Source organism: Nylanderia fulva, unplaced genomic scaffold, assembly GCF_048542155.1.
Source record: "Nylanderia fulva isolate GAGA-0341 unplaced genomic scaffold, ASM4854215v1 Scaffold34, whole genome shotgun sequence".
Taxonomy (NCBI): Eukaryota; Metazoa; Arthropoda; class Insecta; order Hymenoptera; family Formicidae; genus Nylanderia; species Nylanderia fulva.
The window spans coordinates 2,307,010-2,334,634 of NW_028190411.1; the positions used below are offsets into that span (position 1 = coordinate 2,307,010).

General features: G+C 30.0%; 1 protein-coding gene across 2 annotated transcripts in view; it reads left to right on the forward strand.

Moving 5' to 3' along the window:
- The window catches only part of Lapsyn (Leucine-rich repeat activity-regulated protein at synapses), a 156,848-nt gene that overhangs the window by 40,780 nt on the left and 88,443 nt on the right, over window positions 1-27,625 (forward strand). The gene's annotated exons all lie outside the window — the stretch shown is intronic.

The window sequence follows — 27,625 nt, forward strand, 5'->3', positions numbered from 1 at the left end:
ATTTTCTTTTACTAGACACCCTGTATAATTTAATACGTCAAATATTACGAACCTATATTTTCGAAATTTCGTTAAGCGCGATGAAGAATCAGTCATACCAATCTCTCCCGTCTGTTGTAAAAAGAATAATATTCTCTCTCGAGTATTTTCTATTTATTTTTTTTGTCATAATTTTTATCACAGGTTCTGTATAGTTTTCTCTATAAGCATTATCGATTTTGAAGATTACTTTCTCATATATCTCGTCTGTTGAAAAAAGGCTATTTTTGCTGAAGGAATAAATTGTGAAACAAAATATTAAAATTACAAACATTATTTATACATATTTACATCGTCTATCGTGTAATATTATTCTTATTATTTTATGCAATATTTATACACACACATATATATATATATATAACAATCTTTTATACAGCGAAGCTTTTCTGACTCTACATTTTTATAACGATGCAATATCAACCCTCTCTCGCTCGCAGAGTGGCTTCTCGTGATACAAGCTCGTTGACTATTATTCTTGCGCGTGTATACGCGAAAAGGTCGACGATATTACAAACCAATGATTGCCATTAAAACGGCGCGGCGGATGTTAATGAGCGTTAATGCTGGAACAACACGCGCAACAAACCCTCGCGATTTTCTGCAGCTACAAGGTAGGAAAGAGGACGATCATTGTTTCTCTCGGGGGAAAAATTTCGGGGTGTGTGGAGAAGAAAGAGAAAAACACTTTTTCCCCCACCGGAAAATGTGGTGCTGCTGCTCTCTTAGGTTAACGTGCAGTTACCTCGAGTCGCATGCATTGTCTGCACGGCCGGGACGTGCAATTGAAGCGCATTCATCGGCGATTGCGTGCACTTTGTTCTTTATCACCGCGCGCTGGTTCCGCTTTACCTCGTTTTCCGGCTTCAGTTTCAAGGCTCCGACATTGCCGTTGATCTATGAGCCTTTTGGGATAATTGAAGCGCGATTCTTTCTCTCATATCGCTGCTTTTTTTTTTTTTTTTTACAAAGAAATTCGTGCTGAAAATGATGCAATTATTTTACACTAAAAAAATTGGTTAACTTATTGGCTAAATAGTATTTTGTTATATTTGAACATATAACAATATTTAAATTAAATGTAACATTAAATACTAATATATGTTCAATTAAGAAAATAATAATTTAGTTGAAAGGCTATTAGTCAAGTTAATAAATTTTTTCAGTGTAGATGAATATTAAATTACACAATAGGAAAATTTGTGTTTTCTTTTGGAAAACGGACGCCCGTTAAAATTTTAATACATTCGTGTGTTAATTTAACATGTTGTGTTATTGAAACTTAAACGTTAAATTATTAAAATAACTGAAAAATTGTAAAATTAATTCGATAAATTTTTAGTTAATTTGTACATTAAAACATTTTGCACAAAATTTATTTTAAATTACTTGAAGGTTTGTATTTATTTTGTGTTAAAATATTAACACGAAAATTTCTGTGAACTGTTTTTCAGGACAGGCGATATCTGTTAAATTTAACACAAATTGTTTAACTGTATTATAATGTACATATTTATATGGGAAGAAAGTTAGGAGATACGTGTATTTACAAAAGTTTCTTAAACCCAGAAGCCTATCTTTCGATGATTACATAATGGCACTTTATCGGAACTGATACGAACTTAACTCGCTCAGTCAGTTTGCTCATTGGAAACTCACAGTTTTCGTGCATTTCGTTACTCGTTTGTATGCTAAATCGGCTTGCATCGAGAGTACTTAAATAAGTTCCTTTTTCTAATGGCTAATTAATTTGAATAGCGATATTAGAATATCGTTTCTTTGATAATATTGTATTTTTATTCTTCGTGCTTACGAATTTCTAAATTTATGCTTTATCTTTGTATTTTTTTATCATAATTTTTATTTTGTCCCTGTAATTTAATAAGAGAGAATATTAATTTCGGAAAAAAACTAATTTCGAAAATATTCATTTTCTTAAGAAATTTAAGTTTTAAAGAAACATTATTAAAATGAGATTACAATCTGATATCAAATGACGACCGAAATTATATAATGAACAGATAAAAATGAATTTGAAAACTCAAAAGTAGTTAATCGAACTGTCTTCTTAAACTCGAAGAAAAATTTATCATTTTTTTCCAAGCGGAAAAAATAATTGTATTATTTTATAGCTAGTGTTTAAGATATTTTCTGATACTCGCATCATAGGTATACACTACATCTATACACACGAATAAATTTGTAGGTAGATACGGATATTGCAACTGTGCATCTAAGTATATGAGGAAATAAACAGAGAGGGTGTATCTAAATATTTGCATCTAGATACAATGACGACAACAACAACAACGACAGTAACAGCAACAGAGCAGCAGCAGTGCGAATTTATTCCCGGGAAAAGCGATACGCCTGGCTTTGTTGCACTATAGACTATCGTCCGACACTGCAGCTTTCCGATGCATAACAATGTAACCACTACGATCAGCTTCCTCTCGAAATAACGACCGCATAATGCAACAGATAGTGCCTGTTAACGCGTCTCTAAATACCGCGGCTCGATCACAATTTATTTATCACGTGAGCGTGATTGACAGACATTTTCCCGCTCTTTTTCTCTCCACCATGTGGAAATTGTGTTAAGGCTTTGTGATAAGGCCCCTGTTAATCTTTCTTAACTTTGTTAGGGACCTAATGTGAAAGCCCAATAAGAACCCTTTTAGATCGATCTTTTTCTCTCCACTCCATGTGGAAATTGTGTTAAGGCTTTGATAAGGCCCCTGTTAATCTTTCCTAACTTTGTTAGGGTCCTAATGTGAAAGCCTAATAAGAACCGTTTAAGATTGGTCTTTTTCTCTCCATTCCATGTGGAAATTGTGTTAAGGCTTTGATAAGGCCCCTGTTAATCTTTCTTAACTTTGTTAGGGACCTAATGTGAAAGCCCAATAAGAACTCTTTTAGATCGATCTTTTTCTCTCCACTCCATGTGGAAATTGTGTTAAGGCTTTGATAAGGCCCCTGTTAATCTTTCCTAACTTTGTTAGGGTCCTAATGTGAAAGCCTAATAAGAACCGTTTAAGATCGATCTTTTTCTCCCCACTCCATGTGGAAATTGTGTTAAGGCTTTGCTACCTTATTATCAAGCTTTATTAGGACCCTTATTGATTTCCTTATTCAGTTTCCTTACCTATACATTAAATTAGCTTTTCAAAACTGATATCACCTTACTAGGACTTAATCTGGCAGTAATGTGGCAATCCCTAATAGGACCCCACGTTTAAGTCCTTAAAGGGGCTGACATTTTTTAAGGTTGCTCTAACAATTTTCCACATGGGACTCTCTCTCCACTCGAAACTCTTCCAATTAATCAACCGTTATTTTTTCCAGACGGACGATAAGACGTCGCGTTAACGAGCAATTTAAGGGGCGCTTAAATGCAGATATCTAATTAAAAAAATTTCAGCCACAGAGCCGGGATGAGCCTCGTCGTCGTTCGTCGCGAGAACGTGATTTCTCTGTTTTTTCTTTCCTTTTTTCGTCCTATTCCAAATTAGTTCGCGAGTGCGCGCGCGTTCTCTTCAATTTAACGCCTCTCCTTTCTTGACCCGGCGAACCTTTTGCGGATGGCGAGCCGCTGTTTAACAGGTTATCACAAAGGACTAATTAATACGATGACGGAACACAGAAATTAATTTTTCCGCGAAACGGCACACTGGATTCGCTCGCGCTCGCGCGCGTTGATAACGCGCCGATCTTGATAACGTCGGATTTTAACTACCTTCTCTCCCTCCCTCCCTCTTTTTCCACTGACCGAAGCTAGATTAGATTAGGAATTTCTAATTAACAGTCCCGGTAGTACGCCCGCATGTAAGATCGACTAGGTCTGATGTTGCAGCGTTATAAGTGCTCTGTCGGCCTTGGAAGATAACGTTAGGAGTTGCACGAACGAGCTTTTAAAATTCTTGACACATTGCTGTCACGGAATTTGCATCGGCAAATTATCAATGAGGAAAACGCGCCGGCAAATACGTTGCAAATAAATAGCTACCATTATTACATAATTAAAAATTACATTTATTCGAGCTGTATTAATTTAAAAAAATTATTTGACTGATCCTATAATGATGATAATAAACTGTTTGATAACACCAAACATATTTTACATTTCGAATATAAAGATAATGAAAAATGTAATAAAATGTAATTTTTACTTTATTTATTCTATTTACATTTAATTATTATTCAAATATAATTTTTCAAATATTTCGGAAAAGGGAGTATCGAACTCTCTTTTTCCACACACAAGTTTTGATTGCGCAATGATTACATCGCAATTTCAGTTTCGCAACAAACGCCCGGAAAAGTGCATTGATTGCTGTCTCCAAACTAAATTTGTAATATTTCAACCGATAAAACGATCCATCCGGCGGACACATCCGTGTAAAGTTTATACCTTTTTTTTAATATCTCTCAATGTGTACACTCTTAATTGTAGTTGCATAGTTTCCTACACACGCAGTGATATCGGAGAATGCCAAAATATCAAAAAAATTGCAATCTTTTTTACGCAACGCGAGATAGCCTGTTTTAATCCATTCTCACTCTTCAAAATAAAATTCTCGCGTCTCTCTCTCTTTTTTTTTTTTTTTTTTTTTTTTACACAAAGCTGATAATTTTTCGACCGATATGATACAAACAAATAACAGATATTCTATTCGAAGATTCGAAATATTAATATTGGAAATTATTAGCGCTTTAATACGATTTTACGGAACACTAATTGTTTTTATTGTAAGCAAGCAATGATTTTAATAAAATTATTCCGATCATATAATCTATGAGAATTGTGCGATTACATTAATAAAAATGGAGATAATATTATTTTTCAATTATCTGCACCGAGGGAATTTAAGGATTTAAGAATTTGTGAGGCACGAGAGAAAAAAGAGGATAGATGAGGTCATTGCTTCGAGCAGCATACATATTTTATATCGATATTATAAATTGTATTAGATATCAAGGATATTACATCGAAGAGCAGTCACTTTTTAAAGCTAAACTTAATAAGGAAATAAACTTTTTTTTAATATAAGTAAAATTAAATTTTATTGAAATTGATATTTTTATATATATGTATATAATATTACATATAAAATAAATTATTAAAAATTTTATATATAATTAATTTTATGTATAATTTTTATATATAATTAATTCTAAATCTTTTATATATATAATTAATTTTTTACATAATTTTTATAATTATATATATAATTTATATATAAAAATTTATATCAATTCTTTTTATATACATATTATTTTGAGAAACTTATATAATTAACTCGCGCGTGTATACAGTCCATAAAAACAATAAGAAAGACTGCATTATGGGCGATTCTTGTATAAAGAATTTTTTGCGGAAACAAGCGTACAAACGGATCGTAACGCAAATTTCCGTTTCCCCCAATATTTCGCCCCTTTACGAAATTTATATATTCGAAACGGAATAAAGGGGCCGCACACACATGCACACAAAATCTACGATCGACGTGCGCGAGGAATATGCACGCGATCCCGGTATCTAATATTTTTTCGCTGACAGCACTTGTGCGCGGGAAAGGATTTCGGGATCTAGAATTCACGTACACCATCTATTGTGCGCGATATTTGTAATAACCGCGAAAAGATCAAGCAGGAGAAGGGATGCAAATGTACCGAAGGAACACGTTGAATATTTTGCCCTCGCCTGGCAAAATATGATAGCGGCCTTAAGCCGTGTGAGAGATTTTTTCCTGCTCGCGCCTAAGAAGAAACACAACTGGGGGATTCCAGCTGACTCGGATCCGGCACGTTTCTATAGCTACGTATCTTTCTGGCGTACGATCATATCGATATATTTTATAGGTCGGAGAGTCTATATTTGCGAAAAAATGACCGCCCGATTCTCTCCCTCGAGGGTTAAATAAAAAAAGAATTCTTATCTTAAGTATATGCCACTTATACTTATATCTTCCAGTAAAATAGGCAGCAAAAGGATCCTTTTAATTTAAGAGCAAAATTTTTTACAGAGATTCCTATTGGATATTTTTAATTTATTACTTTGAATTTATTATATTTATTTATTGCACAACTAAAGTTGGAAAAAAAATGAAGAATATATATTTTTTATTTAAGAGAATATTCCAAAAAGTATCACATAAAGAAGGAAATACTCTTATTTATTAAGAATATATTTATTAAGAGGACTTATAATAAAGCGCATTTCAAGAAAACAATTTTTTTGGTGTATATCTGCACTTTGTGCTGAATTTATTTTTTCATGAGGGAAAATGCAAGAATTCTCGCTTCTGTTAACGCGTGCAAAATTTTATTTTCCTCTTTAAAGTGCTTTGAAAATTTTTCTCGCAATTTTTCTTTATTTTCTCGAAGAAAAATATAAACCAAATGCACCAAGAAATTATGAAAATTTAAAATTCAGTTCTCTATTAATCATAGTTTATTATTGGCGATCTTTTTAGTAGATCTTATGTAAGTTTCATAGAAAATTGCTCAATTTTTTAATATATTTAAATAAAGTAATACTTTTTATTTATTTAATAAATAATTGAATAATAATTGAATAACTTGCTAAAAAATCAGGGAAAAAAAACTAATTTCTGGTCTTGGTAAATCTGAAACGTCAGGGAATTTTTTTATTGAGTCTGCTGGACATCCTGCACTTATTTTCTGGAAATTTTGTTCGATCTTGAAAAAATAAGGGAATTTTTTTTCATGAAATTTGATAGGAATTTTTTTAAATTCTCCTTTGATAAGTTTACTCTTATTCAGTACTTAAGAAACATATGTCTAACATATTTTCGCAATATTTGATTATTTCATCGACGATCTATTTTTAGTAGATCTTATGTAAGTTTCATAGAAAATTGCTCAATCTTTTAATAGTTCTATTTAAATAAAGTAATACTCTATTTATTTAATAAATAATTTAATAATAATTTACTAAAAAATCAGGGAAAAAAACTAATTTCTAGTCTTGGAAAATCTGAAAAAATCAGGGAATTTTTTTATTGAGTTTGCTGGACACTCTGCACTTATTTTCTGGAAATTTTGTTCTGTCTTGAAAAATAAGGGAATTTTTTTTCATGAAATTTGGAAATTAGGAATTTTTAAAAATTCTCCTTTGAGATCTATTTTTAGTAGATCTTATGTAAGTTTCATAGAAAATTGCTCAATCTTTTAATAGTCCTATTTAAATAAAGTAATACTCTATTTATTTAATAAATAATAATTGAATACTAACTTACTAAAAAAATCAGGGAAAAAAAACTAATTTCTGGTTTTGAAAAATCTAAAAAATCAGGGAATTTTGTTCATTGAGTCTGTGTTGGACACCTTGAATTTCTTGCAAATATGCAATATATACGTAGCAGAAAGAGAGGAAGTAGTTAAACGCGCCTGGATAAATCGAGCGATATTTAACGCTGCGTAAGCAAGCCTAGAACGGTAAAATAAAACGTTAGCGGAACAATCGATACGCTCTTCCTCCGTGTTACACCTTTGGCGTTTGGTCACTTGCTTTTACGAGCATTCTGCAGCTATAAACGTTGCACTTTATACGAATACGCGTTTCATGCAACGCAATTTGGCGCGAGAAGAACGCACAGGCCACGCAAGCAGTTTGCGTTTTCCGCCTAACTTTCTAGTTCCAGGCTGCTGCTCGAATAGCGAGCGCGCAAAGTGTCGGTCCGAGTATACACACACACACGTTTGTGTGTGTGTTGTACACGTGTGAAAGATGTATACACGCGTGGGAATTTCGCGCACTTTGAAGGTATCCGGCCATCTGGACCCAGTTTCCACCTGGTTCCAGAGGTCCCGGCTGTCCGCCGTCCTATAATTTTCAAGTTGCCCACCTTCGAAAGAGATTCGAAGGGTGAGTAGAGTTATGAAGGGTGACTGGAATTACTGCCTGGTTCGGTATCTTGCGCGAAAAATATATAGCGCGATATATCGAGAACCACGCGACTTTGTCGTCGATCAAATTAATTATACAAAATTCATCAAAAATCGTGCTGCAGTCAGTAAAGAGATGATTGCTTCTGATGAACCGAATGAATAAACAACCGCGAAATGTGGGGAATAAATTTTTTCTACGAGATTTTGCTTTTAAAATAAATATTAAAATTTTGTGCTTTTAAATAAATCGTTTGAAACTAAATTTTTGAAAATATCTGATCAATTGTGAATTTGTGCAAAAATTTGACGCTTTATTAAATAATTTTTGTTGGTGATACGTTTTAAATTTATCTCAAATTATTATGTATATAAAAATATGCCATCACAGAATATAGAAATGATTTTGCTTTATAGATATAATTAATATTTTCTGTCTTTTGCTTTTTCTCTTTCATAATTTTAATTATTTAAAATTTTAAATTATTCATCAAATATAGAATGTCCTTTATTATTTTATATGAATTAATAAAGTGGAATATTTTATTTCACTATATAATTTACTTTTTACTTATGAATTCTTTGATTAATTTAAATTTATTTTTAAAAAATACCGAAATATGACATATCATTTATCATACATTATTATATTTAATATTGAACGTCTTTCCGGAAATCCTGAGATTATAAATCTCGATTAATGTAAATAGTCTCGAAATGTGAATCAATTAGATAAACTTGGGTAAGGAGGAAAGCGTTACTATTTTCTTGGTTAATTGCGGAATATTCACTAGATATTCCACAATTATTGTTGTTTCTGACGAGTTGGCACACCGCGATAATTCATAATATTATTAATTCATTATCTTCAATATTTTATCGCGTCAAGGTTTGCAACGATATTTTTTGACAGGATATATATAATTTAATTGAATATCTGATAGAAACCATAAATACATTTTATATATAAACCAAATTTGAGTTTAAAATCAATTGCGAGGAGCCGAATGCGAAATGTATACATCTGTGACATTTTATTACGTATTTTGCGAAATTTCGTTACGAAATAAACGCGTTAGAAAATGATGCGCATACAGAATTACAGGTATGGATACACAAGCGTAGATTAATCCATTTTCTGTAAATTATGAATATTATATACGTACAGCTACATAATTTCGATACTAATAGACGTAACAATTCGCGATGTTGCGAATTCATGAATTATGAATTACCGAGTTATTTTTTTTTCTTTTCGTGCCAACAATTTTTGCTAATTTAACTCATACATATAACAATTTCATAATTTTTACGCACGCAAAAGATATATCATTGCGCGCGTAAAAATGATGAAATTGTTATATAAAATTGTCCGCCAATGAAAATATTCGGTCCCATATTTCGCTTGCAAAGTGCTTTCATATTTATTTGAATATATAATACTTGTTTACATTTATCATTGATAAATTTACATCGGCATGCGAGTGGCAAACTGTGGAAAGTAATATTCTCCGCTCACTAACTTCAATATATTTTCATGTCGATCGATACATATCGATACGTGACGACGCCCTGTTTGCTTCTTTCTATTTGTCTATAGATATAAGGGTCCCTCGCGACGTTCTCGAGAGAGAATATTATTCTCCCTGTTCGTGATAACCTTCATTATCCAATGACTCGGAAACATACTTCCGTTCAAAATGAGAATGTCTCGTATCTGAGAGGAGCCAATAACACATTTGTAATCGACATAGACGGTCCACAGAAATTTGTGTATTGATTTAACATAATATGAATATATTGGAGTATTAATTTAACATAATATGAATGGAGATACAAAAATATAGTGTTGATATTTTAACACAAAATAAATGCAAAACTTTAAGTAACTTAAAATAAATTTTGTGTAAAATAAAATGACTAAAAATTCATATCTATTTTACATTTTATCATCATCCTCGCTTATATTATAAAATAAAAAATCTATATTTTTTCTGTAAATTTTAACAGATATGTTGTCACTAATAAAACAGAATATATTTATTGTGTAAAATTTATTGTGTTATATTTTTACATTTATTCAGTTGTCTTAATAATTTAACATTCAAGTTCAATTAATACAACAGTTACATGTAAAATTAACACATGAATGTGTTAAATATTTGACACAAAAATTTTACTAATTCTATATTACACATGAAATTTGGTTATCATACCTAAATTTTAGCTATGACAGCTAATATTTATAACATTCTCCGTTAAACTATGGCTAAAAAATATTAGTTACCATAGCTAAAATTTCGACATGATAATCATTTATAAATTTTAGGTTGTAATATACACTGTAAAAAAATATGTAAAATTACATTAAAAATATGTAAAATTACATAAATAATAAATGTAAAATTACACGATAAATAATGAAAAGGTAAAAATTTCTATTATTTATCGTGTAATTTTACACTGATTATTTATGTAATTTTACATATTTTTGTGTAATATATTACATATTTTTTTACAGTGTATGGACAGCTAAAATTTCGCTATGGTAGCAAATTTTTTTTTTCCGCGAAGAAAACACAAATTTTCCTACCGTGAACGCTGAACGGCTGAAAAAAGCCATACTTTTATACAATCTCGACGTGACTTTGTGCTCTTCGTGTATATATATATCGGCGCGACTTGTACGTCGAAATTTTACTCCGGCGCGAAAAACGCAAAATGCTTTTTGCGAAAGATTTACGGATTAATTCGACGAAGAAATCCCGCGGTCGCGTTAACTCCGTTATCGCGCGTCCTTTTTGCGCCTCCCTTCTCAGCGCCCTAATTTACATCCCTGCGTGTGTACGCGCGAGAAAGATTCGCCTAGTCCAGGACGTTCCTTCGTTCTCCTCCGAGGGACACATAATGGGGGTCGCACATGCGCGCGAACACGCTATACACGCTCGCGGAACTGTGAATATTTATGAGGCGCTCGAAGGGAGGAAGAATGAAAAATCACCGGCAAATCCGAGGGAGGCTTTGTGCGGTTCCACCAAGTCGAGGGGTTCATCGGGAATGCGTCAAGCGAATAGACGTAGACGTCCGTCCGCTTGCGAGAGAAAGCGACGATGTAGCTTGCCTTTTAGGCGAAGAGTGCTGTTATGTTCGTGAAATCGATAGGATTAGATGAGAGAGACAGAGAGAGAGAGAGAGATAGACTTCCGGATAGGCTTCTCTCGTGCGAGAATAAGTTCGAGAGACTATAGTCGAGTTTGCAGAAAAATTGATAGATTCAAAGACTTATTACTTATATTTTTTTATATTTTTTATCTGCAATCTGTAGAGGGTGCATTTAAATAAGAGCAAAACATTTTAGGAGATATGATTCTTTTCGTCGAAAATTGAGGGAATGCTGACCATGACTGTTTTACCGACTGAGTTCGAGGGCTTTTTTTATTGGCTATACAGATTGAAAAATCCTTCTCCACAATTGAAGTACTGATAATAATAAACGGGGAGCGCTGTAATTTCGTGTAAAAAAAGAATAAAAGTTAAAAAATTACAGTTTTTGCATCGGCCTCTTGCATCAGCTCGTAACAATACTTATTTAATACAAGAGTTCTGCAGTTTATTTGTGCACAAAATATGGCATTCGGAGATACCACGACATGAAAGAATTAGTTGCCATTCATTATTATCAGTACTTTCATTGTGGAGAATTTTTCAATCTGTATATTTAATAAAGAGTGAACCTAACCTAACTTAAAGTTAGTAAAACAGAACAACGACAACATCCTCTTAAGGGAAGTTTTTCTTATATAAATATATACTCTAAAAATAAAAGATTAAAAGAAAATTAAATAGAGGTTGTTAGTTTTATCCGCTTATAATAATACAGAAAAATAAAAAAATATTAATAACTTTTCTTTTTATTAGAAAATATCCATTAAGTTTTATTTTATTAATGTGAGAAAAATTCCTTATGGAGAGATATAAGAGCATGTTTGTATAAGAAATTTTTCTTAATTTTCGACAAAGAATTATCTTCTAAAATTTGTCGCACTTATTTAAATACACCCTGTATATACATTTTTTCTTTTATTAATATAGAATAAAATTATCTTAAATTAAAGAGATTATTCAATTTTAAGAATCATTTTAAATATGTCACTTATTATATTTTTCTTTGAAATCTACGAAATAAATTATACCGATTGCAAAGAAAAATATAATGCTCACGACAAATAAATATATTACGCTGAATATTTAAGATTAAAATGATCATAAAATTGAATAAATTTTGAAATTTGATAGCTTCTCGTTGGATAAATGAAATTATTGGCAGAGATAGGAGCAAACTAATAAAGAAAATCAATAAAATGTCATTATGTATATATTATTTGAACACAATTATTTCGACATTAACGGAATTTATATTGAGAGTATATTGAAATAAGTATTTTGTTAATTACATGTTCTATTTGATTAAATAATCAATTTCTTTGAATCGAATAATAGTTTGCCTAGAGCGAAGAAAGCATTGGCCTCGTTATCATAATCGTCAGATGATTCATCATTTTCTTAAATAGTTCACAAATATTGGTATCTTACGATAAGATTTGTCACGTGAAATTGATAATATATTTTTTACGTGTTGGAATAAAAACAACTTGTAATTTGAAAGCAAATGGAGGAAAATGCTGTATATATAATTTATGAAATCTTGTTTCACTATTATATTAGCGATTTCTAAATATCGATATAACGCATGAAACCGATTATAGTTTAAAAAAATCCAGCCGTAAAAAAATAAACTGTAAAATATATTAATATTGTTAGGATTGTGGATCATTTTTTTTTTACATATACGCAGGAAAAGTCGATCATGCATCTGATGGGTTTATTTGAGTTACAAAAAATGCATGCAAATTTTTTATCAGACACGATGTTTACACGATGCACGGAGCGTGATTCAATACAGGTAAAGGCTCGGTTGCATTTTTTGTTTTTAGGATCTGCATTCGACTTTTAGTATCGATAAGTTCGCGGATAGGATATAAAAAACTTCAGGAATATATAAGAGCGAAACGAAGCAGAGATCGTTCCTGGGAAGATATATATTTTATATATATTGTATATATGAATTTCTACATCAAGCATGTATGTAAAGTATATATGGGTACCTGGGCAAATTTCTTCTTATTTTTTTCTTTCCCGAGGTATAAACATATACGACGTAAAAGACACAAAGTTAAAAAGCTCAGATCAGGAAGATGCTGGCACCTAAATTTATTAATAATATAAATAAAATTATCTATTATAATTTTCATTAAAATAATTATTTTAAATATTAATATAAATTATTAAAAATTATTTAAATTTTTAAATATATATTTTTATAAAAATTTATTTATATTCAAATTTTATAATAAATTTACTAAAAAAAATTAATTTTTATTCACTAATTTATCATATTTATCGAATTCATTTATTTTTTAATTAATATGTAATTTAAATAATTATTAAATTTAATAAACGTTTAAATTATATGTTGATTAAAAAATAAATATGACATTTCCTACCTCATTTACTGATTTATCATATTTATCTAATTAATTTATTTTTTAATCAATATGTAATTTAAATAATTATTAAATTTAATAAACGTTTAAATTATATGTTGATTAAAAAATAAATATAACATTTTCTACCTCATTCGCGATTTCTAATAAAGTCGTATCATTTTTGTCCGCGACGTCTAAACAAGGGGGGATTTTAGATAACAATATCGGCATTGCAAATTATATTGTTCGAGACTCGATATCGATTATCTTGCTCGAGTTTCGATATAATCAGTAAAATACTCGCGTGCGCAGTTGAAAAATTTGTGTTAAATTTAACATATGTCCGAAACGGCCCACAGAAATTTTTGTGTTAATTTAACATCATATGGATATGTTAAATGGAGATATAAATACTGTGTTTTTAACATAAAATAAATGCGAAACTTCAAATAATCAAAAATACATTTCGTGTAAAATTAACTAAAAATATCGTAATTATACATTTTATCATCTCCATTTATATTATAAAATAAAAAATCAATATTTTTTCTGTAAATTTTAACAGGTGAATCCTGTCACTAATAAAACAACATATTTATTGTGTTATTTTTACATTTTTTTTCAATTGTCTTAATAATTTAACACTCAAGTTTAATTAACACAATAGCAATATGTTAATTTTACATTTTATCATTACCACTTATATTATAAAATACAAAATCAATATTTTTTCTGTAAATTTTAACAGGTGAATCTTGTCTAATAAAACAACATATTTATTGTATTATTTTTACATCTTTTTCAGTTGGTTTAATAATTTACCGCCCAAGTTTAATTAACACAATAGCAATATGTTAATTTTACATTTTATTATTCCCACTTATATTATAAAATACAAAATCAATATTTTTTCTGTAAATTTTAACAGGTGAGTCTAGTCTAATAAAACAACATATTTATTGTATTATTTTTACATCTTTTTCAGTTGGTTTAATAATTTACCGCCCAAGTTTAATTAACACAGTAGCAATATGTTAATTTTACATTTTATTATTCCCACTTATATTATAAAATAAAAAATCAATATTTTTTCTGTAAATTGTAGCAGGTGAATCTTGTTTTATAAAACAAATATTTATTGTGTTATTTTTACATCTTTTTCAATTGGTTTAATAATTTACCGCTCAAGTTTAATTAACACAATAGCAATATGTTAATTTTACATTTTATCATTCCCACTTGTATTACAAAATAAAAAATCAGTATTTTTTCTGTAAATTCTAACGGGTGTGAATCTTGTTACTAATGAAACAACATAGTTATTTTCACATCTTTTTTCAGTTGTCTTAATAATTTAACACTCAAGTTCAATTAACACAGCAGCTATATGTTAAATTAACACATAAATGTGTTAAATATTAGCCCAAAAATTTAATAAACGGGGGACCGTTTTTAACAAAGAAAATGTTTCTATACAAAAAAATAAATTTCGTGCAAAATTAACTACAAAAATATGTTAATTTTACATTTTATCATCCCTGCTTATGTTACAAAATAATAAATCAATATTTTTCTGTAAATTCTAACGGGTGTGAATCTTGTAACTAATGAAACAACATAGTTATTTTCACATCTTTTTTCAGTTGTCTTAATAATTTAACACTCAAGTTCAATTAACACAGCAGCTATATGTTAAATTAACACATAAATGTGTTAAATATTAGCCCAAAAATTTAATAAACGGGGGACCGTTTTTAACAAAGAAAATGTTCCTATACAAAAAAATAAATTTCGTGCAAAATTAACTACAAAAATATGTTAATTTTACATTTTATCATCCTTGCTTATATTACAAAATAAAAAATCAGTATTTTTTCTGTAAATTCTAACGGGTGTGAATCTTGTAACTAATGAAACAACATAGTTATTTTTACATCTTTTTTCACACACACAGTTGTCTTAATAATTTAACACTCAAGTTCAATTAACACAGCAGCTATATGTTAAATTAACACATAAATGTGTTAAATATTAACACAAAAATTTAATAAACGGGGGACCGTTTTTAACAAAGAAAATGTTCCTATACAAAAAAATAAATTTCGTGCAAAATTAACTACAAAAATATGTTAATTTTACATTTTATCATCCCCGCTTATATTACAAAATAAAAAATCAGTATTTTTTCTGTAAATTCTAACGGGTGTGAATCTTGTAACCAATGAAACAACATAGTTATTTTTACATCTTTTCTCCTGTAAATATATATATATATATATATATTTATATGTTCCTACTGTGTGCCCAAAAAAAGTCGTTCGATACTATAGAAGAACGCAAAATCGCCGCGGTGTGGTGGTGTGTTAAACGTCAACAGTGGGACAAAATTTGAAACATAAACATTTGTCTGTCCTATATTCCAAATATAATCGAGCCTCTCGTTTGGCTCGCTGGTGATAACTGTATATAACCCCATCGACGGAAACTATCGTGTATCGCGAGGGGGATGCAATCGTCGCAAATGCTCCTCTCTTCTCCGGGACTTCAGAGGGTGAAAGGGGATTCCTATGTGACCGTAACAGTTAACAGTTTCCAGAATCTCATCGGGAGAACGCGAACAGCATTCCGCTACAAGAGCCGGAAAGAGGGAGAATAATAAACTCGACGCTTCGATCTTCGGAGCGCGCAGCGATATTTTATCGAGGGTGGTGGGGGTGGTTCCGGTTTACGTCGAAATTGCGATATCGAACGGGAGGGAGGAGGGTGCAACGAGCTAATTGAGAAATCCGAGGCGCATCCCTCGACGGAGAGAGAGAGATGCATTTGTTTATCCGCTCTCGTATGCATATCGGGTTCTTTATGCAGCGTCCGGGAAATGTGTTCGATCTTAATTGTGCGAACGTTATTTCACATGCAGGTACGTTTATTAACCCCGAGCCCGAGGGGCGGAGGGTGGTTTATTAATCGTATTCCGGATTGTTATTTCGTGATCAACTCGAGCGTTTTATGCATTCGGGAAGAGCTGCATCGCTTCGCTTTAATGCGGCAATTATGTGGGGTAAAAGAAGGGAAGGAAAAAAAAAACGCGCCTCGGGAATTGATTCAAGAGACAAGGGGAAAATGGCAAAAATTAGATTCTGGAAACGAAAATTAGATCAAGCGCCGATAGAGTGGAATGATTGCACGGTCCTCTATTTAACATTAAACGAGAAATGATCAGTACGCAAATTAAATTTTTTTCCCGCCTTTTATGCGATTTTAAGAATTTGCCAAATCTTTTTAATTGAATGATCTTTTAAAGGACTTGCATATTACTTTAAAACAGGACGTTGGATATGATTTTTTAAAATTTTATTACACATATTGCATAGATAATTTTGCGATAGATAATTTTTTCCACTTTTAGACGAAATAGACTCGTAACTATCGGATATTTTTTTATTTAACGTTAAACGAGAAATGATCTGTACGCAAATTAAATTTTTTTCCCGCCTTTTATGCAGTTTTAAGAATTTGCAAAATTCTTGGAAATTCTTTTGTAAATCTTTTTAATTGAATGATCTTTTAAAGGACTTGCATATTACTTTAAAACAGGACGTTGGATATGATTTTTTAAAATTTTATTACACATAGTGCATAGATAATTTTGCGATAGATAATTTTTTTCCATTTTTAAACGAAATAGACTCGTAACTATCGGATATTTTTTTTATTTAACATTAAACGAGAAATGATCTGTACGCAAATTAAAATTTTTTCCCGCCTTTTATGCAGTTTTAAGAATTTGCAAAATTCTTGGAAATTCTTTTGTAAATCTTTTTAATTGAATGATCTTTTAAAGGACTTGCATATTACTTTAAAACAGGACGTTGGATATGATTTTTTAAAATTTTATTACACATATTGCATAGATAATTTTGCGATAGATAAATTTTTTCCACTTTTAGACGAAATAGACTCGTAACTATCGGATATTTTTTTATTTAACGTTAAACGCGAGAAATGATCTGTACGCAAATTAAATTTTTTTCCCGCCTTTTATGCGATTTTAAGAATTCGCCAAATCTTATTAATTGAATGATCTTTTAAAGGACTCACCTTGTTTTAAAGCAGGACGTTGGATATAATTTTTAAAAATTTTATTGCATATCTTGCGATAGATAATTTTTTTTCACGTATCGTTCACTTTTAGACGAAATAGACTCGTAACTATCGGATACTTTTTTTTTTGTACTCTTTCGTCTATTAATGATCATACTGCGTAATTGAATTTAGACGTGCTCTATTTTACTTACTCGATAAAAAAATACTCTTGATTGCAATTAAACTTTTGCAGCCGTTTGTTAGTTAAGCTAACGAGAGAAAGAGAGTATATACGCGGTTTGCAAAAAGATAAGTATTGCGCCGGCATTTAAAACTAATTACTCGATAACAATGGATTACGGCGATATATGTATATATTAATGAATTGCTTGTTGCGTATTGTTTAACAATTTATCGGTATATGCGGTGTGATAATAATAGCTTTCGAAATATCCCGATTAAAATTGACAGTGTAACGAAATAATGACGCCGGTATTTGTGAGCGTTATTTAAATTGATTTACGGGCGATCGGAAATTCATTTGGATGGGGTAATCAACTGTCTGGAATTTTGTTTCTCCTTTAAAAAAATCCTCCTGGAAATGTATTTGAATTTTTCGTAGATCTTTTTGATTTTTTTTCTCGTTGCTTCTAAATATTCAGCTAAAAGAGAGTCAGCTGAGACTATTCGAGTAAAAAATATTTAATCTTACTTTAGAAATAATACAATATGTATATTTTGTATTTACGGAATCCAAAAATGTGTTGCGCATAAGAACATTTTTTTCTTAGAACTTAACGTGAAATAAAATAATATTAAATAAAATTTAATTAAATTTTTTTTAAATAAAATAAAATAAAATTTTCCGTTCTTTATACATCTTTATCATACTATTGGAAAATCACGGTAATTGTGGGATGGAATTTTATAAGAGTTTCTCTGATTAAATATTTATCACAATGAAAAAGTATTAAAATTTTATTGCAGTAGATATTCATATTTTTTTATTGCGGTAAATATTAATGAAACTCTTATAAAATTCTTCCATTATCATATTGTTCCATGATTTTCGGAATAAATTCTAAGAAAAAAATTTTTCTGTAGATTTTAAAAGTTCAAATATAATATAAAAAAATATATCAAATACTTGTAATGCATATATTAATTTTTATTAATGCGCAATTTATATCGACTTGATAAAAAAATAAAATAAAATTTTCGGTTCTTTATATACATCTTTATCATACTATTGGAAAATCGTGCAAATGTCCTGGAAATGTTCTTAAATTTCATTTCAAATTTTTGGTCCTTCTCTTCTGGATTATCCGATTGCACAGAATTTTTCGAAAGAAGGATAATCGAAAAAGCCGATCTCCCCCCGTAATAGGAAGTTCCCATAACTCGACAGTCCGCTTCCGTCTCTTTCCGAACTTTTAATCACTCGGCTTAACAACGTTAAAATCAACACCCTTCACTGGAAAGTCACATCTTTTTAAAGTCCGATTTTAACGTAACTTGGAATTCTTAATTCCGCGCGGATTGCAATCTCGATGAAAAATTTTTATCGCGAGATACTAGCAATTTTTTTTGCTCAATATATATATATAATACATATATATACTTTTATATATATATATATATATAAAATACATATATATACTTTTATATATACATATATATATATAAAAGGAACTTTTTTGCAGATTACTCTTCGCGGATATTTTTTTCTTTCGCGGTCGAGACTTGTAGATGATTTATGTAAAAAGCTAAAAAAAATCTTAAATGAGTGGAATATTATTTTTCCGTGATTTTTATCACGCACTTTTACATTTTGATAAGAATTTTGTTTGAAATGCACACTGAAAAAAATGTATTTAATTCGAATAAGTATTTATTTCAATACTGCCAAATGAATCATTTATTTGAAACCAATAGTAATGTTTATTTGATATAAGAAAATTTTTTTTAAAACATATAAATATTTATTTGTTTGTGTCAAATTTTTATTTTTTTCAAATAAATGATTTATTTGGCAGTATTGAACTAAATATGCGCTAAATAAATGGAATATTAAAAAGTGACAATGAAAATATCTTTGATTTTTTTTTTTTACAACATTCACGCATTCTGTACCTTTATATTAACTCTATGTTGTCGCATTCTTGCAACATTCTTTTGTGACATTCCTTTGTTGGATAAAAAAGGAAGAGCGATAGTAAAACCGTCGCGATATACAAGAGCTCAAGAGAAATGTTACGTTCATCTTGTTGGATTTTCTCTTTAGACGAAACATCAATTTTCGGACAATCGAGCACATCGTTTGCGGGGTTCCGCCACCGACCTATTTGAACCTTCAAAAGGAGAGAAAGTCAAAGGAAAAAAAAATTAAAAAATCTTTCTCGTCGTATCTTGAATCTTGACGGAAAAAAAGAATTAGCTGCCATAGCTAAATTTCAGCTGTCCATATATTACATATGAAATTTAGTTATCATGCCTAAATTTTAGCTATAACAGCTAATATTTAGCTATAACAATATCCGTTAAACTATGGCTAAAAATATTATTAGTTACCGTAGTTAAAATTTAGGCATGATAATTAAATTTCAGGTTGTAATAAATAGACAGCTAAAATTTAGCTACACTGAGGGAATTTTCTCTTAAAATTTACCTTGAAAATCATGGTAAGAGTTTCTCTCATTAATATTTACCACAATAAAAATATAAAATATGTTCGATAGTAAAATTTATTATGTGCACATTAATATTGTTTATTGTGGTAAATATTAATGAGAGAAACTCTTATAAAATTTTCCCAATACCATATATTGTCCCACGATTACCATGCTTTTCAGGGTAAATTCTAAGAGAAAATTCTCTCCGTGTACGGTAGCTAATTTTTTTTTCCCGTGGATTCCTTTCTTCGATACGAATAAAATCTCCGGAGAGGCGCGATTCTCCTTACATAAATACAGCTCCTCTAATTGTACGCGTGACGAATTACACACTCGCGTGTGCGCTTTAAGCGGGTTTACGCGGCGTTTAATTAAAGGATTTAGATGCACCTTCCTGTGCTTTTAAAATGCCGGGAGTGAAAACGTGTTTTTATCGTGTATCCTTTTTTCTCTCTACACGCGACCGCGCAGGGAGATAACGTTACGAGATCCTGTCGCGCGCAAAAATATATTCAATACCCCCTCCTGTCAGGTAGTTAGTGAAATATTGCGTCCGCGCGGTTATTTCGGCGTCTCGTTTTCGCGAGAGCGGCTAAACAGAGCGGTTTGCACGGGATATTTGATCGCGACGGCGATTGCGTTCGAATGACAACGAAAAGATGTCGCCTCGCCAGGGTGTTCATTTACGAACGAAGAAAGAGAGTTTTGATAATTGCACAGTGAACACAAAATTTATTTCATTCTTATAAGTATTTATTTCAATACTGTCAAATGAATCATTTATTTGAAACTTTGGGTTTTCTTGTTAAAAACAGTCCCCGTTTTGTGTTAAATATTTAACACATTTATGTGTTAATTTAACATATTACTGTTTTGTTAATTGAACTTAAATGTTAAATTATTAAAACAACTGAAAAATGTAAAAATAACACAATGTGCACCTATTTTTAATTTTTTAAGAGTTTTGATAATTGCACACTGGAAAAAAAATTATTTGATTCTTATAAGTATTTATTTCAATACTGTCAAATGAATCATTTATTTGAAACTTTGGGTTTTCTTGTTAAAAACAGTCTCCGTTTTGTGTTAAATATTTAACACATTTATGTGTTAATTTAACATATTACTGTTTTGTTAATTGAACTTAAATGTTAAATTATTAAAACTGAAAAATGTAAAAATAACACAATGTGCACCTATTTTTAATTTTTTAAGAGTTTTGATAATTGCACACTGAAAAAAAATTATTTGATTCTTATAAGTATTTATTTTAATACTGTCAAATGAATCATTTATTTGAAACTTTGGGTTTTCTTGTTAAAAACAGTCCCCGTTTTGTGTTAAATATTTAACACATTTATGTGTTAATTTAACATATTACTGTTTTGTTAATTGAACTTAAATGTTAAATTATTAAAACTGAAAAATGTAAAAATAACACAATGTGCACCTATTTTTAATTTTTTAAGAGTTTTGATAATTGCACACTGAAAAAAAATTATTTGATTCTTATAAGTATTTATTTTAATACTGTCAAATGAATCATTTATTTGAAACTTTGGGTTTTCTTGTTAAAAACAGTCCCCGTTTTGTGTTAAATATTTAACACATTTATGTGTTAATTTAACATATTACTGTTTTCTTAATTGAACTTAAATGTTAAATTATTAAAACAACTGAAAAATGTAAAAATAACACAATGTGCACCTATTTTTAATTTTTTAAGAGTTTTGATAATTGCACACTGGAAAAAAAATTATTTGATTCTTATAAGTATTTATTTCAATACTGTCAAATGAATCATTTATTTGAAACTTTGGGTTTTCTTGTTAAAAACAGTCCCCGTTTTGTGTTAAATATTTAACACATTTATATGTTAATTTAACATATTACTGTTTTGTTAATTGAACTTAAATTATTTTAATTTTTAAGAGTTTTGATAATTGCACACTGAAAAAAAATTATTTGATTCTTATAAGTATTTATTTTAATACTGTCAAATAAATTATTTATTTGAAACTTTGGGTTTTCTTGTTAAAAACAGTCCCCGTTAAAATTTTTGTGTTCAATATTTAACACATTCATGTGTTAATTTTACATATTGCTGTTTTTTTAATTTAACTTAAATGTTAAATTATTAAAATAACTGAAAAGAAATGTAAAAATAACACAATAAATATGTTGTTTTATTAGTGACAAGATTCATCTGTTACATTTTACAGAAAAAAATATTGATTTTTTTTTATTTTATAATATAAGTGGGGATGATAAAATGTAAAATTAACATAGTGTTGTTGTGTTAATTAAACTTAAATTATTGAAACAACTGAAAAAATAACGCAATATGCATCTGTTTTTTATTTTACACAATAAATATGTTCTGTGTTTTATTAGTGACAAGATTCATTTGTTAAAATTTACAGAAAAAATGTTAATTTTTTATTTTATAATTAATCAAGGATAATAAAATGTAAAATTAACATATTTTTAGTTAATTTTACACAAAATTTATTTTAAAATTTTATTTGAAGTTTTATATTTATTTTGTGTTATTTGTGTCTCTATTTAACATATCCCTTATTATGTTAAATTAACACAAACATTTCTGTGGATCGTTTGAGATGTGTGATATTTGTTAAAAACACAATTTTTTAACTGTGATGAGATTAAACATGAATTATACATTTGTTAACCAGCTCATTCGTTGAAATTACATTTATATTACATTTTATTAAACGCCACGAAAATTAATTACACGATATTTTTTAATTAAACTGTCAGAAATAATTTTTAGCATAAAAATATTTCAATAACAATTTTCTTACATAAATAGTTATATTTTTAAAATTATAATTGCTATGTTTTTTCTTATCTTCGTGTAATAAAAATATATACTGTACTTTTAAATACAGATATATTTTAATGGAAAAATATACAATTTATTTAAATGATTCAGTTTGAAAAAATAAATGCTAAATATCTTTTTTATTTATTTTTAATACAATGCTGAGAAGATTGGATAGAGAGAAAATCGGATAGAAAATATATTGGAATATAAATTTATTCTAAACGAACGATTGTAAGAATTATCGGGCAATACTTAAACGTTTTGTCCACTAATTCAAATTTTGTTAATTATATTGTTTATATAGTGTTTAAAAATAATCATTTTTTAATGAATCATTTTTTATTTGCACAAATCTATTAATAAAATTCTATAAAATTCTTTATTTTAACATTTTCCTTTATATTTTCATAGCATATAAATAGAAGATTTATAAAGTAGGCACTTGGAGTAATTGCAACAGTTGAATAAATAATAACGCAGAGATGGGGAATGAATATTTTTGCGATGTGCCGTGATATTTATTTGTTTTGAAACTATAAAAGTAAATCGTATAGAATTAAATCTATATATTGATCTCCACACAAAAATAAAATTCCTCGACGGGAAAATCCAAAAGAGAGGGAATTATTTTTGTTCTATAACAGAAGACCTTTTTCCGGTTCAGGTCTCTTTATCTCAAAAGACCTTTCTCGTTACGCGGCTGCTTCCTCATCCCGTGGAGATTTTTTCTCCTCCTTTGCTCTTAAATCCTCTCATTCCCTGCTGCATATCTTATCTCTCTTTCCATCCCTTTATTACAGCGTCCTCTCTCTCTCTCTCTCTCTCTCTCTCTCATCGTTTGTTACTACTTTGCAACTTCACTCTCATAACATTTCCTCCGATATCCATCCCTTTCCTTTCAAAACTGTCCCTCCTATCTTGTCAGCCCCTTCTTGTGTATTCGACCCCATTCTTGTCGCATGTTGCTTAACTTCCACCCTTTTGCTGCTCAAATCCATGACTTTTATACAATTAAACGGGGAAATAATTTTGTTGATTAATTCTCATTAATTCAGAATAAAATTAATAAATTCTTATCATTTTACTTTTTTCGCCTATTTATTTGTACATTAAAACTATGCTAATTTTATGCAAAATTTATTCCAACTTGAAGTTTTGCATTTATTTCGTGTTAAAATAATAACACAGTATTTGTGTCTCCATTTAACATATTCATATTATGTTAAATTAACCCAAAAATTTATGCACTAAAAAGTTTGCTGAATCGCGCGATTGCGAATATTTATTCTCGAAATCACATTTCAGAATTTGTACAGTTGAAAAATTTGTGGTAAATTTAACAGATATCACATGTCTCAAATGGTCCACACACTGAAAAAAAATTGTTGACTTGACTAAATATTATTTTGTTAATTGAACATATATAAAAATATTTAAATTTAAAATATAACGTTAAAGCTAGCAAACTGGTATATTTGACTTGAATACTAATATATGTTCAATTAATGAAAAAGTAATTTAATTGAAAGATTTAGTCGTGTTAACAATTTTTTTCAGTGCATAAATTTTTGTGTTAATTTAACATACTATGAATTTGGTAAATGGAGACACAAATACTGTGTTATTATTTTAACACAAAATAAATGCAAAACTTCAAGTTGGAATAAATTTTGCATAAAATTAACAATTTTAATGTACAAATCAACTAAAAATATGTTAATTATAGAGGTTCCCCCTATTTATATTATAAAATAAATTATATTTTTTCTGTAAATTTTAACAGAGATAAATCTCGTCACTAATAAAACAAAACATATTTATTGTATAAAACTAAAAATAGATGCGTCGTGTTATTTTTACCTCTCTTGTTTCAGTTGTTTTAATAATTTAAGTTCAGTCAACACACACAGCCAGCAATATGTTAAATCGACACATGAATATTTGACACAAAAATTTTAACAAGAAACCACAAACTTTCCTATTGTATGTGTATATATGTGATTATTAAACTTACACGTAGCAAGTATAAAGTAAACTCGAAAACACGCAAACATTGAAAATCCCTAGCGTGAAAGATCCCGGGGAGATTGTCGCACAACCGCGAAGAAATATTGAATATATCGTGGTCGAGGGCGTGGCTCGGATTAAATATAAATTACACGGAATTATTTCCTGCCTCTCTCTCTCGAAAAGATAAGACGCGTCAGATATTATTGTGAAGGGCGCGGCGGCGGTGACGGTTCTTTTTATCGGCAACGAGGTATCTACATGCGAGAGAAGAAGAATAAAAGATGGAAGGGGATTGGCGGATTTTTCTATACATTTCGTCGGGAAAAATTCCCAGATTGCGGAGAGAGAGAGAGAGAGACGACGTCTGACAATTACGCGGCTGCTGGCGTTCCGCAGGGAAAGAAATATTTACCGCCGCGCGGGAAAGACGTGAATAAATATATAGTTTGCCGACAATGGCCTCCTGCTTCTCGTCCGACTGACAGGCCTACTCTATAAATCGAGTCCGTAGAAATAATATTTATACGCGCCCGTTCGCGCGAGAGAGGAAGATAGATAGAGCGAAGCTCCTCTTTGCTTTAATCCGCGCGTTTCCGCGAAAGACGGTTTCCCAATTAAGATAGCAAATAGGTTCGAGAGTGTGCTGCAAGAGAAAATTATATATCGATGCATTTTAATTTAATCGATCTAGGGGATTCTAAGCTAATCTAAGTTTTTTTTCCTGTTTTATCGACAAAATGTGAGGTTAGATAAAGGATAAATGTATTTATTGGCTATACGGATGGTTTTTTACCTGAAATTAGAACGCTCCGCTCTTTCTTAATATTAATACTTTAATTTGTTTTCAAGATTTGAGTGTGCTGGCGAGAGAAAATTATATATTGATGCATTTTAATTAAATCGATCTAGAGGATTCTAAGTTTCCTTTCTGTTCTATCGACAAAATGTGAGGTTAGATAAAGGATAAATGTATTTATTGGCTATGCGGATGGTTTTTACCTGAAATTAGAACGCTCCGCCCTTTTTTTATATTAATACTTTAATTTGTTTTCAAGATTTGAGTGTGCTGGCGAGAGAAAATTATATATTGATGCATTTTAATTTAATCGATCTAGGGGATTCTAAGTTTCCTTCCTGTTTTATCGACAAAATGTGAGGTTAGATAAAGGATAAATGTATTTATTGGCTATGCGGATGGTTTTTACCTGAAATTAGAACGCTCCGCCCTTTTTTTATATTAATACTTTAATTTGTTTTCAAGATTTGAGTGTGCTGGCGAGAGAAAATTATATATTGATGCATTTTAATTTAATTGATCTAGGGGATTCTAAGTTTCCTTTCTATTTTATCGACAAAATGTGAGATTAGATAAAGGATAAATGTATTTATTGGCTATGCGGATGGTTTTTACCTGAAATTAGAACGCTCCGCTCTTTCTTAATATTAATACTTTAATTTGTTTTCAAGATTTGAGTGTGCTGGCGAGAGAAAATTATATATCGATGCATTTTAATTTAATCGATCTAGGGGATTCTAAGTTTCCTTCCTGTTTTATCGACAAAATGTGAGGTTAGATAAAGGATAAATGTATTTATTGGCTATGCGGATGGTTTTTTCCCTGAAATTAGAACGCTCCGCTCTTTCTTAATATTAATACTTAATTTGTTCAAGATTCGAGTGTGTTGGCAAGAGAAAATTATATATTGATGCATTTTAATTTAATTGATCTAGGGGATTCTAAGTTTCCTTTCTGTTTTATCGACAAAATGTGAGATTAGATAAAGGATAAATGTATTTATTGGCTATGCGGATGGTTTTTTACCTGAAATTAGAACGCTCCGCCCTTTCTCAATATTAATACTTTCATTTGTTCAAGAAGAAAAGATTGATCAATCTGTATAGTTTCATGTATCTTGTTACAGAATTATGAATGCTTAGAATTCATAATTCAGCAACCAAGATACATGAGACTATACAGATTAATAAATCTTTTCCCTGTACAATATAAAGTATTAATATTAACAAAGAACGAAGCGTTCTAATTTCAGGTAAAAAATAATCCGTATAACCAACAAATAGATCTATAGTTTATCTGACCTCACAGTTTGTCGATAAAACAGGACGGAAACTTAGATTAGCTTAGGATCCCCTTAAATTCAATTGATATAATTGTAATATAATTTAGATATAGAGAGAGAGAGACGAGATGTAAATTGGATATCAACAAATTGGATGGAAAAAAATAACCTCGTAACACGTTTTATATTCATTCTTGCTGAGATCAATCTGGCCGATATTTGAGAAAATTAAAAGTAAAGATGATTAATATACGAGATAAGGTAATCGCTGCGTAAGAAATGCCTTGTGCGACGCTCTCGCGAGCCAATATATCTTTATATACGTCTGATAATAGAATTTTGCTCGCGAATCGTCCATTGATATATCGCCCAGGAAATTGCCCTCCGTGACTCAAGAGAGAGAGAAAGAAATGACGTATCTCTCTCTCTTTCTCATCT